The sequence below is a fragment of the Diadema antillarum genome, unplaced genomic scaffold (genome assembly GCF_040938485.1).
Source record: "Diadema antillarum isolate AM-2024a unplaced genomic scaffold, OU_Dant_1.0 seq00000226_RagTag, whole genome shotgun sequence".
In the NCBI taxonomy this organism is placed as follows: Eukaryota; Metazoa; Echinodermata; class Echinoidea; order Diadematoida; family Diadematidae; genus Diadema; species Diadema antillarum.
In genome coordinates, this window is record NW_027271278.1 from 310,063 (window position 1) to 324,923 (window position 14,861).

At 37.8% G+C, this 14,861-nt stretch overlaps 1 protein-coding gene and 1 pseudogene across 1 annotated transcript in view; one reads left to right on the plus strand and one right to left on the minus strand.

Moving 5' to 3' along the window:
* Positions 1 to 14,861, minus strand: part of LOC139729221 (DNA mismatch repair protein Msh3-like) — a 101,744-nt gene that overhangs the window by 9,563 nt on the left and 77,320 nt on the right. The gene's annotated exons all lie outside the window — the stretch shown is intronic.
* On the plus strand, positions 4,632 to 14,495 carry LOC139729214 (uncharacterized; annotated as a pseudogene).

Genomic DNA, 14,861 nt, shown 5'->3' on the forward strand with positions numbered 1-14,861 from the left:
CTGTTAGGTTGAACATGCATAACTATGTAAGTTTCATGATGATACCTTGAGTTACTTTTGAGATATGGAAGAAAAAGTGCAATTCAGCACTTTCACTGGACCTTTGACCTTTTGACCTTTGACCTTTTGGCAAGAAACTTCCCACAGCATATATATTGGGTAATACATGTATACATCAAGTTAAAAAAAAAAACCTTCATTCATTGCATAAATATAAGGAAAGTAGTGATATTTTGAGGAGTTGACCTTGACCTTTGACCCCTGACCTTTGACCCATGACCCCCCAACTTCCCTAGATAATCACAAGCATATATACATACTAAGTTCCATGAAGATACCTTGAACCATTTGCGAGATACGGAGAAAAACATGAAATTTCAATTTTTTTTTTACAAAATAACCTGTGACCTTTGACCTTTGACCTTTGACCCTGTGACCCTAAAATCCACACAAAGTATTATCCCCCAAGGATATACCCTCATACCAAGTTTGATGTAAAACCACCACACGGTTCTTGAGATATCGACAAAAACAAAACGGGACGGACGGACGTAAGGACGGACGTACGGACGGATGGACAGACGGACGGACGGACGACCCGAAAACATAATGCCTCCGGCCACTTCGTTGCGGAGGCATAGATATGTGATACAGTGATACAATGATTAATAACTGACTGTGTGCACCTCCAGAAAAACAAGGAGAAGTAGAAATTACGCGGTGCGTAATATGTCCCCGCCGGAAGTAGCATTTTGTAGCAAAATGTACAATATAGGTCAAAAATCAAGGTCAAAGGTCAAAGAAGTCAAAGGTCAAAATTCTGTGTAGAAGTCTTGAAGCCCTCACCTAGTGCCATCACATAAAGCAAACGGAATCGAAATCGGGTTAGAAATGGTGAAGGAGTAGCATTTTGTAGCAAAATGTACAATACAGGTCAAAAATCATGGTCAAAGGGCAAAGAAGTCAAAGGTCAAAATTCTGTGTACACGTTTTGAAGCCCTCACCTAGTGCCATCACATAAGGCAAACGGAATCGAAATCGGGTTAGAAATGGCGAAGGAGTAGCATTTTGTAGCCAATGTACAATATAGGTAAAAAATCAAGGTCAAAGGTCAAAATTCTGTGTAGAAGTTTTGAAGCCCTCACCAAGTGCCATCACATAAAGCAAACGGAATCGAAATCGGGTTAGAAATGGCGAAGGAGTAGCATTTTGTAGCAAAATGTACAATATAGGTCAAAAATCAAGGTCAAACGTCAAAGAAGTCAAAGGTCAAAATTCTGTGTAAAGTTTTGAAGCCCTGACCTAGTGCCATCACATAAAGCAAACGGAATTGAAATTGGGTTAGAAATGGCGAAGGAGTAGCATTTTGTAGCAAAATGTACAATATAGGTCAAAGGTCAAGGTCAAAGGTTACAACTGAAATTCTGTGTAGAAGTTTCAAAGCTCCCATGTAGTGCTATCATATAAAGCAAACAGAATCAAAATTGGCTCATAAATGACAGAGAAGTAGCAATTGAAGATTTTGATAACACACGGACGCACACACGGACAGACAGACGGACAAGACACAGGGACACACACACGTACGGAGCCCGTTTCATAGTCCCCTGCTCGAACTCGTTCGGCGAGGACAAAAAAAAAAATGAGTTATGAGGTAATGAGGTATGTTCTGTACACCACAGTATTTCCTCATAGTCCAGTCATCACTGTTGCTTATTTTAAGCTATTGTTATAATTTTCTATTTATATTGATTTATTGATTGATTTATTTCATTTATTTATTCATTTATTTTGTTTTGATATTTTTTTCTTTGTTAAGCAACTGTTTCTGCTTTACAGGGAGATGACTTTGCGATTACATCTCAAAATTATTAGAATCAAGTGATTTTGCATATAAATGCACAAACTTCAAAAATAGAAGGCTAAAAGATGCCTGTGGAATTTCACTGCTGTTTAACTGTTCTACTTGTAAGTTTCAAATCACATTTACCTGTCCTTCAATGAAACAATTTTCTGGTTAATGTATGAAGCATAGTAAATCTCCTGTGATGTCTACAGTTGATGCTCAAAATCACAGAGGCCAAAATAATATATGAGTCTAAACCATAACTTGTATGAATAACCAACGCATGGAAGGCTGTACACAGTGTCATCAACAATGAACACAAATTGCTGAAATTCAAACAAGGGAAATATCCTACTTTTAATCTCTGGAGCAAAACATGAACATAATGGCAAACCGCATCCATCTCTATCTGTCAAAAAATATGAAACTTTGAAGATTGCTGGACAACCCTGTACCTCCTTTGTCCCTTACAATCACATAACTTGCAGATCAAATAATGGGTTCCCATACACTTCTTCCAGCATAAGAATATACACGTAGGGTCAGTCAGTCCGCAGCGTCGTATGCTAATGAGCAAATCCACCGAATTCATTCTATGCGCATGTCTCTGCGCATGTGCTGGATGGCGAGGCTTTTCGTCGACGCCAAATAGACATCCTCAATATCGCTCGCTATAACACAGCCATGAACGTGAACTCGGAGCCATGTCTGGGTAAGTTTTGTAGTCCAATAAAAGACGATTAATTCCATGCTTCCTAAAACCAAATCTGACACTTTTTAAGGGAGATACGATGGATGAAAGAAGCTGGTAGCGCATAAAGCTGCTTTTGACATCCTCTGATACATTGCTGGATCCTGACCCATCTACAACTCCTGTGGTTATTTGAATCAGTTATTTGAATAGATGAGATTCTAGCGGAAATTTTGATACCAAACTCATTTTGGCTCACAAATAAACGAAGTGATCAAAATTGCACCCAAAGTCGAAGCAAATTTTCGAAATTTTAGGTTTTTTGATGTTACCCGAACCCATGTAGGGTCACGTGACCTTCAGGTAAACGAGAATTCCGGACTCGATTTTGTCTGTGCAGGGGCAAGATTTGATCGCGAACGCATTGACCTTAGTCCCGTATGTACAATTATATGTCCTGTTCTGTAAGAAAATAATAGTCGGCCTCGGTATATCACTGCACTGTACAATTTGTAGAAAAGTCTGCTCAACTCAGCCAACTCGTCGCTTCTTTTGTATGTCTGCGCCTAGCAGAATACTAACTTTAGGCCCCACATCCATGGTTAATTGCTCCCATGCACTTTTAGGGTAGTCCATATCTCCAAAAAAAAAAAAAAAGTAACGTTAAGAGTCGTAGGCGTAGTAGAGATCTTAGACCCTAAGTTCTCTATAACATTGTTACTGTTACAGTATCTTAATCTTGAAATCTTAAAGATAAAAAAAAAGTTGATCTATACTACAAGTAACAATAACATTAACATGGTTATTTTAGTCTTTTTAGTCTTTTATACCCTACTCTAGCTTTGTTTACATGTACATACGCAGCACAGATAATGAGATACATTTATTATATAATTATGTTCCTAGTCGTTGCTACATACAATTGGCCTATTGTACATGTTCCAAGTTCATGTGTTATAAATTACATTATTAAAATAGATTATAAATATGATAATGCCAAATGTTCTTTTATTTCTTATCTTGATTTAAATTTACATTTTCAGGTTTTAAAGTTTTTACCTTCCCTCCTACTGTCTAGTCTTAGACTATAGCATATAGACAGGTTTGAAGTTTTCAAAGTTTTAATATAAAAGGCATTTTTTTTTGGGGGGGGGGGGAAGGGGGTCCGAGGTAGATCAAATGAGTCATGTTGACTGTGTTTAGCTTCTGGCTTTTCTGTTAGATATTGTCATTATTGATGTACAGAGATTCTATATGATTTCTGATTAATGTGCTACACTGGTATTCTACCAAACTCTTGTTATTCTTGACCTCTTGATATTCTTGACCTTGTCTACATAGTACTAGTACAACCAACACTGGGTTTAAAAATATTAGTCTGGTAGTTACGAAGTGTACAGTGTACTCCTCTCCTTGGTTCATCTTTCTCTCTCTCGAGAATGGATTTACTATTTATGCACAATTTTCAATACAGACATTCTTTTATTATAATGATGCTTGTCTTTTGTTTGAACATGTGCTAATTTTATTTTTTGTTTGTCTCATTTCATACACTGTATCATATAGCTCTAGCCGACTGAAGATCCATGTCATCGGTGATTCAATTGTAAGAGGATTATCTGAGTATCTTGACAAAGAGTTTGTGGATTTTGAAGTGACCTGCTTGCCTGGTGCCAGAATCAAAACTGTTAAGGAGCACATAATTTCATGTAGTACAACCTCCGATAAAAGTGACATCGATGTTGTGATTATTCATGTTGGCACGAACAACTTAGCTTGTAGTGTGTGGAATTTAGACAGAACATCATATGTGGACCTGCATTCAACTGTTAGGAGTTATTATGTCAATGCAAGAGTGATATTCTCTGGGATTATTCCAAGGTGGGACTGTCAAGACCTGTACGAAAAGTCTGTGTACTATAACATTAAACTTGAATCCTTGTGTACAGAATTGACAGACTGCAAATTCTTGCAAATCGACCACAGCAATCATAAATTCAGAATTGACGCTACTCTGTTCAAGTGGGACTTGTTACATCTGAACCGCCATGGAAAGGAACTTTTTGGGAAAGAAATTTCGCAACAAGTGGAAAGATGTTTAGCGCCAGTGAAGACCAGCAGTGTGCACAGGTGTCCACCTGAGCTGCGAAAACTGTGGAAGCCAAAAAAGATCAAAAAGGGGGACCTGTGCAGCATATGCTCAAAAAACAAGGAATCACAGCCGCCTTCAGCTACATGTTGTTCATGTGCCCCTTCAGCAGAAACAGGTAAATTAAAAACAGGATTGCATCTGAAATTATAATTCTTCATGTACATTGTAGTTCACCTTGCACTTGCATCCCTCAAACAGTGATTAATAAATTGAAGTCATAATTTGTCTTGTAAAATTTTGGAGTCAAAAGGGTTCTGAGCTTTTGATCCAAGCAGAATCTTCCCTATAGGCAAAACAAAGCAGGACAGGGATAGAGACACAGAACAAAAAAACAAAAACAAATACAAACAAAAACAAAAACAGAAGGGGAGGGTCGATGCTCATGGGCAAGGATCCCAACATGCATGCATGGGAGTGTATTACATTGTATGTAATATGCATCCCCATCTGTTTCCCTTGGTTGTTGTGTCTTTCTTCTTTTTAGTTTGTTTTGTTTGTTTGGTTTTTTTTTTGTCATGATTATCATTATCATACTACTATTGATGTCATTTATTGTTGTCATTTTATGTATACGCTTTGATACATGTACAGTATGTTTGATAACTTGCATGTGTTGGTTGACTCACTTTCATTTTGTTGCTTCTTAATATACCAGGTTAGGGCTTGTTACTTGCACAGCCCCCCCCCCCCCCCCCCCCCCATCCCTCTTGCTGTTGCTATTTCATTCTTTTCCTTTCTTTATCCCCCTATTGTTCCTCCTCTTCTTTGATGTTGCCTCCCTATTCATCCTTATCCTTCAGAGGTAACCCCTCTTGGTTCTCGTGATTGTCACTGACCCTTCTATGCCTTTTGTCTGTTCACCTTCATATTTTGTATCTGATGGGCTCCTTGACCATGTACTCCTACCCTCCCCTTTTGTTTTCTTTGTTTTGTGTCTTTAGCCCTCCCCTGACTGTTCTTGTTGTGTGTATTCCTCAAATGTGATTGCTTTCCCTGCCTGTTTGTCTTTTTGCTTCATGGTAAAATTTAATTAATAGAGCTATGATTCCTGAACAAAAGACAAGTAATGCTCTCTTTATTAATGCCATTGGAATTTAAGTATATGAATTCCAGTTCACATTTTATGAGTTATTAGTTTGATTCCTGACAATTTTTTTGAATGGTTGTTATTGTTCTGTTACTCAGGTATAATTCAAGTCCTTATCAGAGTATATTTTTTGAACTTTGTTTTGCCTTTCAGCCCCAACCCCTTGCCAGAAATGTGAAAAAACTGCAGATTCTTGCCAAAGGTGTGTCAAGGCACCAGCTCTTGCCCCAAGCCAGCCATGCTCTGCCAAGTCAGTCACCAAAAGCACTCCACCGCAGCCAGCTCCTGGTGGGAGCCACATGTCTTCGAAAGAGGGAATCTCCCAGCAAGCAGGCCAGAAACATTCCAGTACACCCTGTTCGTGTTGCCTCCCAACTGGTAATTTAAATGCAGGATTGTGTACTTTTTAAATTGTAATTAATCAACAATTTTGAGTATTAATTTTTTCTAGTAAACTGTGTGCCTAATAGGAACATTCCTATTACGCGCCTTGTTCAATGTAAATATAACGTTATGATTATTATTGTTATTATAGTGATTGCTTTCCCTGCCTGTTTGTCTTCTTGCTTCATGTGAAAATTTAATAAATAGAGCTATGATCCCTGAAATACATGTACAAGACAAATAATGCTCTCTGTATTAATGCCATTGGAATTTAAGTTGATATATTCCAGTTCTCATTTTAGGAGTTATTAATTTGATTCCTGACAAATTTTTTGAATCATTGTTATTCTGTTACTCTAGTATATTTTGGGTCCTTCCTTCTCATAGTTTATTTCTTGAACTTTTTTTTGCCTTTCAGCCCCAACTCCTTGCCAGAAATGTAAGAAAACTGCAGATTCTTGCCAGAGGTGTGTCAAGGCACCAGCTCTTGCCCCAAGCCAGCCATGCTCTGCCAAGTCAGTCGCCAAAAGCACTCCACCGCAGCCAGCTCCTGGTGGGAGCCACATGTCTTCGAAAGAGGGAATCTCCCAGCAAGCAGGCCAGAAACATTCCAGTACATCCTGTTCCTGTTGCCACCAAACTGGTAATTTGAATGCAGGATTACGTACATTCATTTTAATTGTAATCAATCAACAATTCTCAATATTATTTTTTCCCATAAGCAGTGCGTTATAAGGAAAAATCCCTATTACGCGTCTTGTACAATGTCAATGTATTGTTTGATAATTATTGTTATTATAATGATTGCTTTCCCTGCCTGTTTGTGTTTTTGCCTCTTGGTAAAATTTAATTAATAGAGCTATGATCCCTGAAAAAAAAGAAAAGAAAAATAATGCTCTCTTTATTAATGCCAAGGGAATTTAAGTGTATAGATACCAGTTCTCATTTTAGGAGTTATTAATTTGATTCCTGACAATTTTTTTTGAATAATTGTTATTGTTCTGTTACTCAAGTATAATTTGAGTCCTTCTCATAGTTTATTTATTGAACTCTTTTTGCCTTTCAGCCCAAACCCCTTGCCAGATATGTGAGAAAACTGCAGATTCTTGCCAAAGGTGTGTCAAGGCACCAGCTCTTGCCCCAAGCCGGCCATGCTCTGCCAAGTCAGTTGCCAAAAGCACTCCACCGCAGCCAGCTCCTGGTAGGAGCCACACGTCTTCGAAAGAGGGAATCTCCCAGCAAGCAGGCCAGAAACATTCCAGTACATCCTGTTCGTGTTGCCTCCCAACTGGTAATTTAAATGCAGGATTGTGTACTTTTTAAATTGTAATTAATCAACAATTTTGAGTATTAATTTTTTCTAGTAAACTGTGTGCCTAATAGGAACATTCCTATTACGCGCCTTGTTCAATGTAAATATAATGTTATGATTATTATTGTTATTATAGTGATTGCTTTCCCTGCCTGTTTGTCTTCTTGCTTCATGTGAAAATTTAATAAATAGAGCTATGATCCCTGAAATACATGTACAAGACAAATAATGCTCTCTGTATTAATGCCATTGGAATTTAAGTTGATATATTCCAGTTCTCATTTTAGGAGTTATTAATTTGATTCCTGACAAATTTTTTGAATCATTGTTATTCTGTTACTCTAGTATATTTTGGGTCCTTCCTTCTCATAGTTTATTTCTTGAACTTTTTTTTGCCTTTCAGCCCCAACTCCTTGCCAGAAATGTAAGAAAACTGCAGATTCTTGCCAAAGGTGTGTCAAGGCACCAGCTCTTGCCCCAAGCCAGCCATGCTCTGCCAAGTCAGTCGCCAAAAGCACTCCACCGCAGCCAGCTCCTGGTGGGAGCCACATGTCTTCGAAAGAGGGAATCTCCCAGCAAGCAGGCCAGAATCATTCCAGTACAAACTGTTCGTGTTGCCTCCCAACTGGTAATTCAACAATTCTGAATATCATTTTTTCACATAAGCTGTGTGCTGAATGGGAACATCCCTATTACGCGCCTTGTATAATGTAAATGTATTGTTTAATTATTATTGTTTTTATAATTCTTTTCTCAACAAACCATATATGAATTAAAGATTGATCAATGAGAATTCACTGTATTCAGGTGTACATGTATATGTATTGCAAATCTTCTTTAAAGGGGAAAACTCTTGATGTCATTTAAATAGGAGAAGTATTCTGATTGAATTATTGATTCGTTGTTTATGATTGTATACTTGCATTTTATTGTATTTTTTCTAATGAAAATGTACTCCGTCTTTCAGATCTACCTCAGAAGAGATGGGTGGCACAAAAGAGAAGAAAACGGAAGCGTACAAAGCCAAAGAGACGGGTTACTATTGGAAGAGATGGCTACATTACTCCTGCCAAGTTTGCCAAGCAGCCCAAACCGCCCAAGTTGCCCCCATATCGACACATCTCAGACACAAAGCCATTCTGCCTCATACCTTATGTGCCACTTCATACTCGACCACGTCAACAGCTGGTAGACATTCCAATGCAATGCTCATCGTATGTCTTGCAGAAGATACGCAGAAAAGCTAACAGGCGTCGCAACGAGGCATGCAAACGACGCAGACGTAAAAAGAAGGTAAAATTAGCATATGTACAGATGTAATTATATGCATGTGTTTTACACCAGCCACATAGATATGCAGTAATCAAAATTTTGTACACATAAGAGTGTTAATTTGTTTCAACCTTCTTTATCAGTTTAGTAGCTGTAAACTTTTTTTACCTTCACACAATATGCCAGTGATGACAGCATGATTTTATTGTTTGTCTCCATGTGCTTCCTAAATTGGAAAAGAGCTATTACTGGAAGTATTTAATTAATATAGATTGTAGATGATTCTTTATGATTTACTGCTAGGGGTATAATGAATGCAAATGTCTTTTTCCTTTTCCTTTCATTTCTTACAAATGTAGAAACGTAGATTCCAAGGCGCCCAGTCATACATGCCCCTCATTGCCAGTGTCACAAAGGAAGCTGAGCTGAGTGTCCAGAAAGTGGAACCAAGTTGTGAGGAAGCTACTGCAAACATGGAGCAGTTGGGGTGAAACCATGCAGCAAAGGTGCGTGTGGACCATGTACCCTCTGCCAGCGCACCTCTTCCAGATATTGCCATCTTGCCACATTAAAGTCTCAGGAATTAGCTAATTGCATTAGAGATAGTAATCCTCAAATAAAAGAAAGTGATTGTATATGCAATGCATGTCGAATTAAATACTCAAACAAACTAAAAGACCTCTCTTACACTCCTCAAAAAACACGCAAAAAAGACAGACATGAACTCTGCTTTCTGTCCACTATTTCATTATGCTCTGAACTCTCAACAGTAGATTCATGTATCCTTCTAACAGATTTTAATGTAACATTTAATACAGACTTAAAAGAAGTTCCCGACCCAGTACCTCTTTGCCAAAAGCACAGGGCCCAAATTTCAAATTTTCACAAGCTTAAGGAATGTGCTGTCTGTGGCCATATAATCAAACCGATAGATGTAAGAAAGCAGTACTGGTACAAGGTAATTGAGTGCGAAGGTTTAGATTTTGAACATCTTTCTCTCATAAACGACTCGTATGTACCAAGTGATGATGATATTATTTGTAGACAGTGTTACAATTTTTCAACAAGAACATCTACCAAAACGCTACCAATCAATGATATAGAAACACAGTTGGGTCTTGAGGATTTTTCTTCTGGCGAAAGCCAATTATTAGACAAATTGTGCTGTACCATTTTTAAGCAAATCTGTATTTGGTGTCAAAATTATTCTGGTTTTTTGTTAGCCGATGCTTATGAATTTTATATAGCTGAATTAAGAAAACAATGTGACATTAATAGTGAAGAATATGAAGACCTCTGTAGATCAAGTGGGTGGTTAACGAGCAGGATTGTAGGCCGTTTTGGTGATGCACTTTCAATACACAAATCTTCCAAGAGGAAAGGGCTTTTTTTCTATGTTTCAGAGGTAACAAGGGAAGCGCTGATAGACAGCCTCCATAATGCACAGCACAAAGTCAGGTTACTAATTTCAGAGGCAACAGAGAAAGAAGATGAACAGGAACCTGTCATACCACAACAAGATATCAGTAGTCAGAACATAGACCATGCATTTCGGAAACTTATAGTTGAGGGAAATTTAAGGCTTAAAGAACAAGTTAAAAAGAGCAACACATACTACACCAGAAATCCTCTATGTATAGATAAATTTACCTTTCATGATGCACTCCCATCTTTTGATCCTCTTTTATGGAATTTAGTTACACTTCTCACTGCAAGTGCATCTGAGATGACCACCTACAAGAAAACTTCTCTTTGTGTTTCTGAGGAAAGAATTTCATTTCAGGGGGGGACCCTTTCTAGTAAGTTAAAGGAAGTGAGACGAGTTGTGGTCATGTTCTTGCTCCAGTTCATTATGAGTGAGTCTTGCTTATATCCTCTTCAAATCATAACAGCAACTGTAATTAAAAGATTGTCACATTCATCCCAGCTTATGAAAATAATGAATCGTTTAGGTTTCTCGTCTTCTGAAAGTACCCTGGAAAGATTGCTACAACTGGTAGAAGATGAACATGATTCTGCAAGTCCACTGAGTAATTTGAATGTGAATGCTGTAACGTGTGTGTCAATAGATAACATAGATGTATTGGCACCGTATGCTGCAGTAAGGGCAGATCAATCAAGAAGCTGGCATGGTACATTGATCATGTGCCAACAGCCAAAACCAGTAAGTGAGTTATTGCATGATGTCTATGAAAAATTACATGGTTATGTTGAAGATCTACCGAGTACCTCACAAACTCTTCATAGGAGTGAAAGGCCTTCTGTAAGAAAAAAATTGAAGCTAAGTGAACCTATGGAAGCGCAAACAAAGGATTACTTTCAACCCACAGTATTCAAAACTTATATTTCCTCACAGATTAAATGGGATGCTTTTGTGTTATCACAAGAGGAAGAGGATTCAGTCTTAAGTTTCAAAAATGACATGATGCTGTATGTATTTGAAAGATATGTTAGTGTAAAAGAAGAAGAACCTGTTTCACCGCTGATTCCCAGTTTTAAGTGTAAACTTTTGGTTGACAGTGACTGCAAGTCCACAGAACAGTCTCTATTCTCATATTTGCGTGTTTTAGATCAGCCAGCAGACACCTCTCAAACACTCAAGAATTGTATTCAGCTTCTTTATGACACTTTTAAAGTGACAGTGGAGGTTAATCATCTAGTAGTGATTGGGGATGGAGCCACATTCAGACTTCTTTGTGATATCAAACGAGAGTATGGAGAAGCTTTAGAATGGCTAATACCATATATAGGAGACTGGCATTTCTTGAAAAATTATCAAGAAGTCTTAATGAAGATTTTTTGGGATGGTGGGTTGAAGAATCTTGCAAAATGTGTCCATAAGAATCTCACTTTGCAAAGCCTTGCCAACTGCTCCAATTTCAAACGCACACATAGATTTCTCCTACAGGTACATGAAGCCATATATTTGTTACAGTTCCAATGTTTTCTTGACCATAGGCAAAAAGATGCTGAGATATCTAATTGTTCCTTCCTGGAAAAAGTTGCAGCAGTTGTCAAAACTTTCAAAATAGATGAGAAGGGGGAAGTAACTTGTGCATACAAGAACTTACAGAAGGAGTTTGTTTTGTCAGATTGTTTTACATCACTCAAGAAGGAGTTTGAAATTTTTTGCAAGGACATGTCTGATAAGCTAGAAACTTTCAGGTTCTGGAACAGATTCATTCATGAGGATTGCATGTCATACATTCATTTATATGTGGCCATTCGTTCAAGAAACTGGAATTTGCGCAATGCTGCTATGAAGAATATGGTTGCCCTTTTTCATGCTTGTGATAGGCAGAACTATGCAAAAATGATTCCTCTTCATATTAATATGATGCAAGCACTACCAGAGCATGTAAAAAACACTTTCAGAATGGGGCATTTGTTTGCAGTATAAAAGGAGTCCATTTTTCTTCAGTAGCGTTTGATGAAGCACACGAGATGCTCATAAATAAAGATTGCAAAGTGGCCATATCTCGTGGTTTGCCCAAGAATATGGAGAAATTGGCAGCCACAATTCAATATCAGGCAAAAGTTATTCGTAACTTTCAATCTCAGCTTGAATTCTCTGTAGAGTCTCCTACCCATCGTGATCTTTCTCCATCTGTGATACAATCTGAATTTTCAAATGTGAAGCTTTACTTTGGTAAACTTTTGGAAACAAGAATGTTTTTGCCAGATCAAACACCTCAGTTGCATCATGTTTTTACACATGTACTCGCTACAAAAGAACAAGCAGCTAGTCTTCTTCAATATCGGAAAATTGGATATGATGCTTATAGTGTTTATTGTAAGTACCAAATTTTGAAGGAAGTTAGTAATAAGAAACCTGTTGTTCGTCAGCATAGATTGAAAACATTTACAAAACCCAAAGTTTCAAAGAGAAAAATTACAAGTTTGGAAAAAGAGAAGAGGTTGATTACTATGTGCTATAAACGCACCATAGCATATTCAGAAGAAAGAGGTCAACCTGTTAGTTCACTCTTCCAATTTGTGGAGAAACCAAGAGCTATTTGTGATAGCAACAATATGCCTCATAAGGGTGCAAAGTGGTTAGTGTATGATATTTTTGACAAGCGATATGGAAGTAAAGTTGATATTGTGACATCTAAACCAAGTGTGTCATATGCACAGGCTTGCTTTATTGCAGAAGGCATGAATATTATATACACAAGTCCCCTTCGTCAGTTCAAAACCTTCTCAGATTATGCTTCATTTCTTGTTGCTAGGTGGATACTTCCATATTTCAGGAAGGGATGTACTGAAGTACGCATTTTGTTTGATCAATCCAACACACAGGGTTTATCCCCCAAGTCAGTAGAACGTTCTAGACGAGATACTGATGATGATTCTGATGGTGTATACACTGATATAGATGATGAAACACTTCTTCCTCCAAATTGGCACAAATTTCTCAAGGTGCGCACCCAGAAGCATTTGTTGATAAGGTATCTATCCCGGAAGTTCATTGGACTCGTTAAATCTCATTTGGTGAATGGGCAAGTCTTCATCACATCAGGGGGATTTCATGTAGGTTTAATGACAAAACCAGATTGGACAGGTGTAGTGGTCACAAAAACAGATGTTGTTCATCATGCTCTCATACACAACCATGAAGAGAGTGATACACAAATTTTTCTGCATATCTTTGACAGTACATGTACAAACGTATTAATGTACTCGATCGATAGAGATGTTGGGATGGTGGCATTACCGCTGGACTTCGGTCAAAAGAATGTATGCCTGCAATATAAAGCCAAGGCTGGAGATGAGAGATTCCTGAACATCAATTTATTGCAACAAGCAATCAAGCTTGATTCAGATTTTACTCATCTGATTGATAATGACATTGACATACTAAAATGCATTCAGACTCTTTACATTTGCTCTGGTTGTGATTTTGTGTCATACTTCTGCCATTTGGGGAAAAGCATCTTCTTCAATACTTTTGCACAGTATGCCAAATTTATTTCTGGTGAAGATACAGCAAACTTGAGCTTTAGTAATGTACATGCAGATACAGATAGAGAAAAAGGACTGCTTTCTTTTTACAGATTGATATTGTGTGTATACTACAAAGTCAATCGAGCATGCCTGCACAACTATGATACACCAGTACACCTATTCAACAGCTTAAGTGCTGATAATTCTGTAGAGCATCATCACAAGGCATTAGAAATTGTCCGTAAAGCATCATGGAAAGGTGTTTATGAAGATCAACTGATGCCCTCTCATTCTGCTCTTAGGTTTCACTGGTTGAGATCATGCTGGGTGAGCACTGTCTGGGGCAAATGCAAAACCCCGCTATTTATGTATCCAGACATCACTCGGTATGGCTTTTCAGTTATTCAGGAAAGTGATTGTACTTTTGTTGACTTTGTTTGGGATTCACAGGAGAACATTGAACAAATAAAAAATAATGTTGCATATTTAACAAGAGGCTGTTCATGTAAGAAGAATAAGTGTGTGAATAAGCAGTGCAAATGTAAGAAACAGGGGCAATATTGTGGTCCTGGTTGTACATGTAGGAATTGTACAAATTTAGAAGACCATGTAATCATGGAAAGTGACGGTAGTGATAGTGATACAGAAGATGGTGCAGACAGTGAGGACGACATCACAGACTATGAGGAGGATAGTAAAGAGGCTTCTGACATTGATTTTGTTACTGAAGTCCCAGGTACTCACACATACAATCTAGACACTGCAGATTTGTCTGAAGATGACATAGACTTACTTACATTGTGATCAAAGGTGTACAAACCAAGCATGCATTCATTTATACCTGTTTGGAAAACGAAGATATGAAGATGTGTCAGTTTTAATAAATTATTTTGTCCAGTGCAGTGTGTAAAAAAATGTGTGTGAATAATGAATATATGTATTCATCTAAGAGTCATCCTACCATTGCATGCTAAACTGATTCTTTGTTTTAGTTTACTCGTGTAAATCCTGTATTGTACTCAATACATTTATGAACTATGTTATGTGCCCTTGGTTTGTGTGGCAAACTGAAGTTTTGATGGGCAGAGTGCAACCGAATACCTACCCTCATCAAACTTAAAGTTCCACATAATCCTTTTTTTTAAAAGCTTACATAAGCATGAAAAGGAA